This window comes from Pygocentrus nattereri, chromosome 2 (genome assembly GCF_015220715.1).
Source record: "Pygocentrus nattereri isolate fPygNat1 chromosome 2, fPygNat1.pri, whole genome shotgun sequence".
NCBI lineage: Eukaryota > Metazoa > Chordata > Actinopteri > Characiformes > Serrasalmidae > Pygocentrus > Pygocentrus nattereri.
In genome coordinates, this window is record NC_051212.1 from 26,220,306 (window position 1) to 26,230,796 (window position 10,491).

Genomic DNA, 10,491 nt, shown 5'->3' on the forward strand with positions numbered 1-10,491 from the left:
CGCTGGATCCGCTCAATCTATGGTAAACGGCCACCTCAACTCCAGTGACCAACAGTGATGTAATATAAAATCTTAGCAAAAGACTAATATATATAAATAAATATAAATATATATAAAATAATAAACAGATCCTTAATGTAACATTGAGTCTGAGACTTCCGGTGTGACGCAGCATGGTGTAGCCGTGTTTTTGCAGCTCTCCGCCGATCGGAGTTTTATTTTAATGTTTTGAGGCTCGTTTGCACTTCTTGGTTGGTTTGTCACTGCACTTAATGTCTTTCTGAACTTTGTGGACTTGTTTGGTGGACATTATGCCTCCAAAAGCCGCTAAAGCTACCAAAGATCCCGGTCCCTCTCAGCTGCTTATACGGCCAGCTCTCCAACACACAGCCTCGCCGTCGAGAGCCGTTACTCGCCCTACGGCTAAGTACCTCACTCCGGTTGAGACGCTGGACACCTCCACGCTGAGATCTGAGATCGCGCAGGCTGTGGCCGAAGACCTGAGGGCAGTGATAAAGTCCGAGCTCCACGACATGAAGGTTGAAATTATTCGCGATTTCACTGCTCTAAAAACTGAGGTCTCAACTCTGAAATCCACGGTGTCGGATATGGAGCACTCGTTGACCACGTACTCAGGGGATGTGTTAGCACTGGATGCTAAATGTGATGAGCTGGATTCCAGGTCTCGCCGCCAGAACATCAGGATCGTCGGTGTCCCAGAGGGGGAGACGTTCTCGCTCACCAGCTCTGCAGTGTCAGAGTTGCTGCCGCAGGCCTTTGACTTGGACAAAGCTCCTGCACTGTAAACCCTAACAAGTTAAGTTTACTCAAATTATTTGAGGTAATTCGTTGAATTAAGTTTCGAAACTCAGTTTTTTTTGTAATTTGTAAAACTGTATTGAGTTGAACAAACGCATGTCTTTAAGTTCAACAGACAAACCCTAAGTAATTGACACTCAATATGTACTGGACCTGTAACTTAACTTTTTAAGTCATAGTAACTATTCAAGGTCAAGTTCAAAGTGTTTATTGTCATATGTACGGAGGAAGCAGGTTTCCTTATATACAATGAAAAGCTTACTTTGCTCCTCGCTAAGAATGCCAGATATAACATTAAAAATACAAAAGAGTATATATACAACCATATATATTAATCAAGAAATAACGCAATGTATAAATTGCAGTGGTATGGATGGATAGTGCTGTGCCTTGCCGTGAACGTGATTATCTGCAGCAGAAATGAGTAGTAAAGTGCAATAGTGCAATTGTAAACATGTGCTACAGTTAAAGTGACAGTAGTTGCAGGTTATTCCTGAGGAAAGAGTTCTTTACCAGTGGGATACACATCACACGTCTGTACCTAAGTCTGGCAGACCGAAGTGTGAATAGTTATTTCTGATTCAGAACTCTGATTGCGGTGGGGAAGAAGGAGTTCTTTAGTCTGGAGGTCTTGCACATCATGCTCCTATACCTCCGGCCTGAGGGCAGAGGTTTGAACAGACCATGCTGGGGGTGGGTGGGGTCTTTGATGATGGAGGCAGCTTTCCTTTGGACTCTATGGTTGTAAATGTTCTGCAGAGAGTGCAGTGGAGAATTGGTGATCTTCTCTGCAGTCTTCACCACTCTCTGTAGGCATTTACGATCCATCACGGTCAAGCTGCCGTACCACATGGTGATGCAGCTGGTCAGAAGGCTCTCAATGACGCAGTTGTAGAAGTTGCTGAGGATCACCGGAGACATCCCAAACCTCCTCAGCCTCCTCAGGAAGTACAGCCGCTGTTGAGCCTTTCTGACTAGCTGCTTGGTGTTCAGTGACCATGTGAGGTCTTCACTGGTGTGGACACCCAGGTATTTAAAGCTATCACTGCTGTGTCGTCAGCAAACTTCAGGATGATGTTGTCCTTGTGGGAGGCGACACAGTCATGGGTGAACAGGGTGTAGAGAATAGGGCTGAGGACGCAGCCCTGTGGAGTGCCGATGTAGGTGGTGATGCTGGCTGAAGTCCTGTTGCTGATCCTGACAGACTGGGGCCTTCCAGTCAGGAAGTCCAAAAGCCAGTCACAGAGGGTGGGGTGCAGGCCGAGTGTGGAGAGTTTGTGGGTGAGTTTGTGTGGGATGACCGTATTGAACGCTGAGCTGTAGTCAACAAGAGCATCCTGATGTAGGAGTCTTTGTTTTCCAGGTGGGAGAGGGAGTAGCGAAGGGCAGCAGCGACTGCGTCCGAGGTGGATCTGTTGTGACGGTAGGCGTACTGCAGGGGGTCCAGCGTGTCTGGTATACTGTCTTGTATGTGGGCCAGCACCACTCTCTCAAAGCACTTCATAATGATTGGAGTGAGTGCTACTGGTCTGTAGTCATTCAGGCTGGTGGGGGGGGGCTCTTCTTAGGAATGGGGACAATGACTGTCCTTTTGTAGCAGGTGGGAACAATGCTCTGGCTGAGAGAGAGATTGAAAATGGAGGTCAGTACATTAGCCAGCTCGTTCGCACATGCTCTGAGGGCCCGCCCAGGAATCTTGTCTGGTCCTGGTTCTCTGGGGTTGATCTTTCTCAGAGCTCTGCAGACCTGGCCTGTTGATACTGACAGAGGGGGGGACAGGGGTTGTGTGGGCTGTGTGTGTGTGAACCTCCCGGTGCTAGTGCTGGAGGTTTCGAAGCGGGTGTAGAAGGTTTGCACAACTGATCTAACTTGCTTTTGTAAGTTTATTGCAATTATTATAAAAACTCATCAAAATATGCACATCGTACTGGTTTTATACCCAAAATATTCTAAATTCAGGTGGCACTAATATTACAACTGCAAAAACATCCAAATTACATAAAGTCAATGGTATCAAATCTTATTTATTGGAAAAGAGCAGCAGTTTCATAAAACTGAAAAAGGTAAAAGCAACTCACAAAGCTCCAAGTTGTGCAAATGTTAACCTTAAAAACATTTGGTTGATTTTACACTTTACTTCAAATTAAACTTCAAAGTGAACAACCTGGAAAATTTATCAATTCTGGTGCAATCACAACATAACCCACAAGATCTGTAGTGCTGCATATCTGGTACAGACATTTAATATACTGAGCCTTTTATCTGTCATTCCAGGAACTGTGTATAATCGTCAAAATAAGACAGTGTTGATATACAGCCTCATTTATTCGTACCCATACTTTCTTTTTTAAAAAAATGGACATCACTCAGAGGCTCCAGCACCCCCCCACCCCAAGACCCAGAAGGAGAAGCAGCTTAGAAAATGTGTGTGTGTGGACATCACTCAGACAAAAACTTTCAAAACTGAGTGTTTGCAAAGAAAATACGAACTATGACCTTACATGAATTATTCCCTGTGTTAATCTGTTGAACACTGCTCCAAGAAATTAAAGTGGCTGATGTAAATATTTTCTCTTATTAGTCAACAAGAAGCTTTCTGTTGTAGTGCAGGGAGAAGCAGACATGAAGCATAAACAGTAATTCTGAAAATTAACTGAACATAAATATTCAAGAAAGAAATTGACCATATAAATTGGCACTGCCCAATGAAAAACATGTATCTCAAAAGTTCCAAGATATTAAATTTGAATGTAAAGAAAAAATGTTTTACTCCAAATATTTTTGGAGCATTTCTATTGGTCTGTTCATCCTAAATTATTTATGTAGTATAAAGACCAATTGCTTTGTGATACAAAAAATACAAAAGACAAAAATTAAAACATGTTTTTCATTGTACAGCAGTGCTAAATTAGAACATATTTACTATTTTTCATTGTTTCATTTTGTTGTTTCCTAACACTCAATCAAAAAAAAAAACAGATTATCATTGATGATCAGTTTGCTGACCCAAAAACTAGCAACTGGTAACTAATCAACTGTTTTACAGAAGAAGCTGGTTTAACAGGGACTGCAATTTTGGTTTTAGTTTATTTTGGCCTAAATTGAGTATTACCCGCTGGATGAACTCAAATGTGTAGCTCATACACTTTGGGTAGTCAAGGTGTAATGCATAAGTGAGCCCAAAGAATAGGCACATAGCTTGTGGGAGGTCGTGAAGATTGTCCATGACAACTTTACCCTCCAGGATGATTCCCACGGACAATGAATTCAAGCACAGGGAGTTTGGTGGGTGCCCTCCTTCATCACGTAGCAATACTGCTGAACGTCTGCTCTTCATCAGCATCCTAAACAAAAATATGTCATAACAGTCATTCAAACACAATGCATTAAGTTACAATCCCAAATGTGAAAAAGCTGGAGCAGTATGGAAAATGCAAATAAAAAGAAAGCTTTCTAAAACTTACTTAGACTTCTATTATTGCAAACAGAATAAAATGTTATGGCTTCTCTGGCCAACATAATATACATCCATTTCTGACATTCAGGCCTGCAGCATATAAAAGTTGACACAGGGCCACTTGGGGCTAGTAAAAAGGTACAAATATAATAATGAGGTGATTTGAAAGAGGTGACCAATCATGATTTGGGACACATGCGACATCCAGGAAAGGTCTAGTCCTTCACAAAGCAAAGATAGGCCGATAATTGCCAGTTTTCTAAAAAGTACATGAGAAAATGTTTAAAAACAATATTCCTCAAAGAAAGCTAGGAGGGGACTTTGGTAATTTCACCCTCTATGGTACATAACATAATTAAAAGATTGCAAATGATGATTACAATCACCTTTTCAGATCAAAAGTTTATTTCACCTCACTACTAGCCCTAAATTGCCCCCATGCCAACTTCTTTGAAATGTATTACAGTCTTAAATGGCAGGAAAGGAAAGTTGACTAGAGAAAAAACTTGACATATCTACTGTCTGCAATAAAATACAAGTCAAAGTAAATTTCACAAATCACTGCTTTCTTTTCTATTTGTAGTTGTATTACAAATCATTTTATTGCTATTAATCCCACACAACATGCCAATTAAAATGACTATAAATGTCATCAATCTTGTGGAAAGGTTTTCCCTGAGGCCCAAATGAACCTTTATATCACAAAGATCAAATGATTTTACAAAAAAACTAAATAAAATGACTGTCAAATTGTAGTAATCACACATGAAAGCTAGAATGAAACAAAAGCAAAGATTTTACACTGTCATTTAAACCATTAACATTCCAGGCTTATTACATGCAAAGGCTTACTATTTACTAACTACAGGGACTTCAGTTCAAGCTAATAGAGCTTTTCTTAGGTTACTGAAGTGTGTAGTAACACTTGGCTAGTCCCACACTGCACAGAAGTACACTAGACACACAAGCATATGAATCATGTGTTAAAAACAGAGCTCCAATGTCAGAAGTGCACACATTAGTGTAGTACGTAAAGTACACTGATGTGCAGTTTGAGACACAGATTAGATGAGTAAACCAGAAGTGCGTGAAGGGAACTACTGTACCATTCAAGTTAGAACAGAAAATTGAAATACAGAGCGGGCGAATAAGAAATCAACTTCAATTTCACATCAATAAAAGTTTTTAATATCTAACAGCTTTGGCGATGTGGGTAGCCATTTTATCCAATTTTTCTAAAATCTCAACTTTTTCAAACTTGACAGATATCAAGCTTAATCTGAGTCTTTTGGGGAGACACTTTTCCACAGGACTGATGGCATGTTTCACAAGACAGTTTGTATGGGACTAATAATCTACAACATACCCAAATGTTCTGTCCATTGCTCGTAACTCTTATCAGTTGTGAAATTAGAAACTGATCCTTGATTATTATAAGCATATAAGCATTAATATCACTTAAGGACACTCTGTTGATAGAATAGTGTGGGTTAGCAGCAGGATGCCTGACAGAATGGAAATCTTTTACCTCGTGGAATGTTAGTAAACAAACACAAACAAACAAAAAAAATCAACCTTATAGCACTTCTTCTCATGTATTATTGCTTAAACTTTCACAGAATCTTTCAGCGACATAAACAAAAATATGAAGCTCAACTTACAAAGCATGTCTTGAAGAAATCTTGTGGATTATCCCCAAGGATGACTGGGAGTCCTCTTAATGCTAGGGTTCGTAGGACTGTTGGCTCTGAGGTCTTGAGGGAAAATAAAACAATGATGGACATCAGTATATATCCCACTTGCAAAATCAGTTTTGGTACACATTTTGCAGTTTCTGATTGCAGGATCTTACTGGTTTGCTATTTTTGAATGGAGCCTATCGATGCTGTCCAAAGAAAATCATGTAGCTCCATTTACATTTTTATTGTTGCACAATTTGAACAAAGCAGATGGTCATTTCACTGTGTAAATAGTTTAGAATAAACAGACTACTAGAAATGCTCTAACAGTACTTGGAATAATTTTTTGCATTAAATTTCATTCAAATTGAAGACATTTTTTGCCTTCTCCTGGAAATCACTTTGGATATCAGTGTTATGCATGATGTGGTAAAAGACTTGACTGGTGGTCAACAGTGAAAACAATGGTTGACATATTGTGCATGAGAGTACCTAATAATGCAGACAGTAACTGTAAGCTGTGTGTTCTTAATAGTGGCTAATAAGTGTATAACAAACTATAGAATAGAAAACAATATCCAAGTGCGAATAATATATACACAAACCTTGGCTTTCTGTAAAAACCTTGACAGAATCTGTCCAGTAAGTCCCCTCTTGGTTCTGAAAACCTCAACGAGTCGAGAGTTGTGTTGATCAAAGCCTTCATAAAAGTACTGCTTTAAATCAATCCCAACAATTCTAGTGAATTCCATGTAAATGCATTCCATGTAAACCTTACAGAGAGAAGAGAAAAAAATAAAAAATGTGTCCAAAAGACATCTTTACCTTTCAGATAACATTCAGTCACCAAAGCATACCTGATTTTCTAGGAAAAGAGCAGGCCATCGTTCCACCAGTTGGCAGATTGCAGGTTTTTTCTCCACCACTTCTTTTCGTTGAAGGGCAAAGGAGAGATCCATGTTTTGCTTTATGGTAATCAAACTTGGAGCTCTTTTCTGCACTTCTTTATCTCGCATTTTTTTGCCTTTTTTATATTCTTTCTTGGCGGTTCTCCATCAGGCAAATTCATTCCACATTTTCCACCATTGACTGCAACATCATGGCTTCCCGATTTCCGCCGTTTGGTTCTGTAGTTTCTTAAATTAATCTTAAATTTGAGGCTGTTTTTCCACCCACTCCAACCATTTCGTGAACCTCTCTCTGAGAGACCTGGGTGTTTCTTTACAAGTGCAGCAGCAACCTCATCATATTCTGCATTATCTGGATATGCTCTGAATGTGTACATTCTTTCTGCTAGTCTCTCCAGGATTTCGTGTTTCAGCTCTTTAGTGATTTTCAGAAGAGCTCCATCTTTGAGGTGAGCCAGATTTCCTTGTCGACGCCTATATTCTACATCAACACTAAAAAGGGGGATGTCAAAATCTTCTGGCCATTGTCCTACTCTTTCGAGAGATGAAGAATTAGAAAGTATCTCAGTGTCAGCCTTGCTGGGTGTATCACTCAATTGCTCACTGAGTGCATCTACAGGTATCATCAGTAGTGTAGGGGAAGTTTCAGTGTAGGTTGTTCAGGAAGTTCTGACATGTCAGTTAAGTTGCACAAAGAGTTATTGAAATCTGGATCCTCACATTGTACTGTGAAATTAAAGTTAAATCCCAAAGTTTCTTGAACTTGACATATTAAATCTTCAACTGATGCTGGTTTTGCAGGCAGAACAACTCTCCTTATGTCAGCTTCTGAAACAATGACTCTCATGAGCATCTTTGAGTTCGTAGCCATCTAGAAACAATAACAGAAAATTAATAGTAGTTCATACGATCTGAAATGTTCACTGTACCATGCTGTCATTACCTTGCATACAAAAAGGATCTCTGTGTTGATGGCAACAACCTGCATTACCTGTTTGAATTCAGGGAGACCTGAACATGAACCAGCAGAGTATCATATCTGCACTGTATTTAATTCCATCAATAAAGACAGAATTTGCAACAAGAACTGAATGTGTCTGTGGAGCTCTCATCAAATATATTCTGTATATTCTCAGGGTACGAGACCAACGCAGATCTAACCTTGTCCATCTCAACACAAAAATGAGCTGGAATCCAAATGGAATGCCAGCATTTTTTGGTGTTTGATGGCCAGCGTAAGAGCAACATTTCTATAATTTTGAGAGTCACAAATGATCTTTTTGAATACCTTATGCTGACCCTCAAAACGCATTGTCCAAACATCTGAAAGAGGACCAAACACTAATCAACTCAGGATAATGTTCCACAAAATGGTGTTTTGGCTGCAAGTGAAACTTGGGGAAAGTAGCTTGCAGCACCTCTCTGTGCTCTGACAATTTACTTTCCAAGAAATTAACTGATATCCTCAGTGTGTCTTTGTGCTACAGACAATTCCACAATATCTTTGAGAAGCATTAAAATTTCCCAGGCATTGTCTCCTTCTGGGATACTGTGACTAATGAGATGTGGTACTAGCCTAAGTGGTGTCCAATTTTCATGGCCATTTCCACCAATTGTCCTTTTGCTAGAAAGGTTTTTGACAATTTGCTGAGGTTGGTCAGTTTTGTCAGTGAATGAATATGCAAATGACTTTATTGTCTGGTTAAGGAAATCTAAAGTGAAATACTTCTTGGCAATGAAGTCAGAAATGCACAGACAAAGCTCAGTGGGAACAATCCCTTCCAAAAGATCATGTAATATGTCAGGAGGATAGCCAGTGACACAGTGAAAATGTTCCAAATTTTCTGTCAGTGGGCGTCCACCTTTCACCCCATAGTGTGGACTCAAAGCACGGTCTAGCCTCACCTCCTGTTCATGTTTATTGTGATTTTCTATAGTGCGAGGTTCAAAGTCTCTGGTACTCACCTCTCTGTTCTGGGCTTCACTTCTTGTTGCCATACAGAACCTACAGACTCGCTGTACTGTGAAGCTCTCTTGAAATCCTGCAGTTTATCAGCTGAAACATACAAAACTGTGCCCCTGACACTTTTCCCCAAAGGCTCAACATATACACCATGCTGCTCTAATGAAACAAGGTCTTTGATAAGTGCTTGCAAAACTTTTGCATAGCCGTGTTCTTTCATGCTAACTGTATTGCACTGGAGAGCGAGCTGGATTGTATGAAGTGTGGACCTGTACTTTGATGGAAGGTTTGCAATCACCCAGTACACTGCACACATTTTGTGCTTTTTCTTTGAAGTTCCTAGGGGGTTTGAAACTTCAAAATCATCAATGTAAAGACCAAGAGCAACTCTTAATTCGTCAGTTTTGAAAAAGTAATTTCCCCAACTTAGAACCATCCTTGTAAGATTGGTATTCATTTTGGGAATTAGTCTGAGTTGATAGGACATTGTCCAGAATATCATGCTTGTTTAACAGCTTCTGCAGCACTGACTGGACTGGTACAAACACAACAGATTTCTTGCCCTTATCAACCATATATTCCACTGGCATTACTAACAGAAACTCTCTCAACACATATTATGCTCGTCTTTTTGAGGTAGATAAAGGACCATTTGTGCCACAGAATTTCAAAAGGACATTGCTTTCCGATACTGTGTTTACCACAGCTTTTATGACTGAATCATTTATACCGTCACAGTATCTTGTAAGAATACCCTTAACGGAGTCATGTACTAAGGGCTGTGACAACTGATGTATTTGATTAAGCTGTTGAATTATTTCCTGCACAGCTTTCTCTGGTACATGAAGAATCGTTTGCATTTTTAAAAAAAGAGATGCTAAATTATGCTCCGACTGACTTGTTAGATCCTGGAGGTCTGTGACTGTGGATTCTTCAGTGTCCTCTAGCTCAAGGGTGTCTACATCTGTCATGCTCTCTTGTGCAATATCACATACACGATTGTGACAAATTTCCCAAATTATTTCTGACTTAAACATTTTCCAAGTGTGTGTGTCCTGTGTTGTTTACTTTGATGAGCATTGAATGTTGAGTACACACTAGTTTGGAAGCTGCAGTCTGCATAAGGGCACTGTACTCTTTGATTAACTCTTAGATGAAAAATGCGAAGGTGAGAAAAAAAATCTGCCCCACTACAAGGTTCAGTAAATTCACACAGCTGACAGCTGAAAGTTAACTTGACATTTTCAGTTTGTCCATAATGAGTATTTGAGTGGACTCTTGATAAATGAGCCCTTAGTGCATTCACAGATTTACATGAAGAATCGTTTGCATTTTTAAAAAAAGAGACTTAAATTATTAAATTATTACTTATATTAATTAAATCTGTAGCGCTCGGCGATTACTTGAGGAGTTTAGTTCATTTTTCGGAGTCGGTTTGTTCGTGTTTGTCCGTTTCATAAACTGTGTTTGAAAAAGTTGAGATGTTAGAAAAATTGGATAAAATGGCTACCCACATCGCCAAAGCTGTTAGATATTAAAAACTTTTATTGATGTGAAATTGAAGTTGATTTCTTATTCGCCCGCTCTGTATTTAAATTTTCTGTTCTAACTTGAATGGTACAGTAGTTCCCTTCACGCACTTCTGGTTTACTCATCTAATCTGTG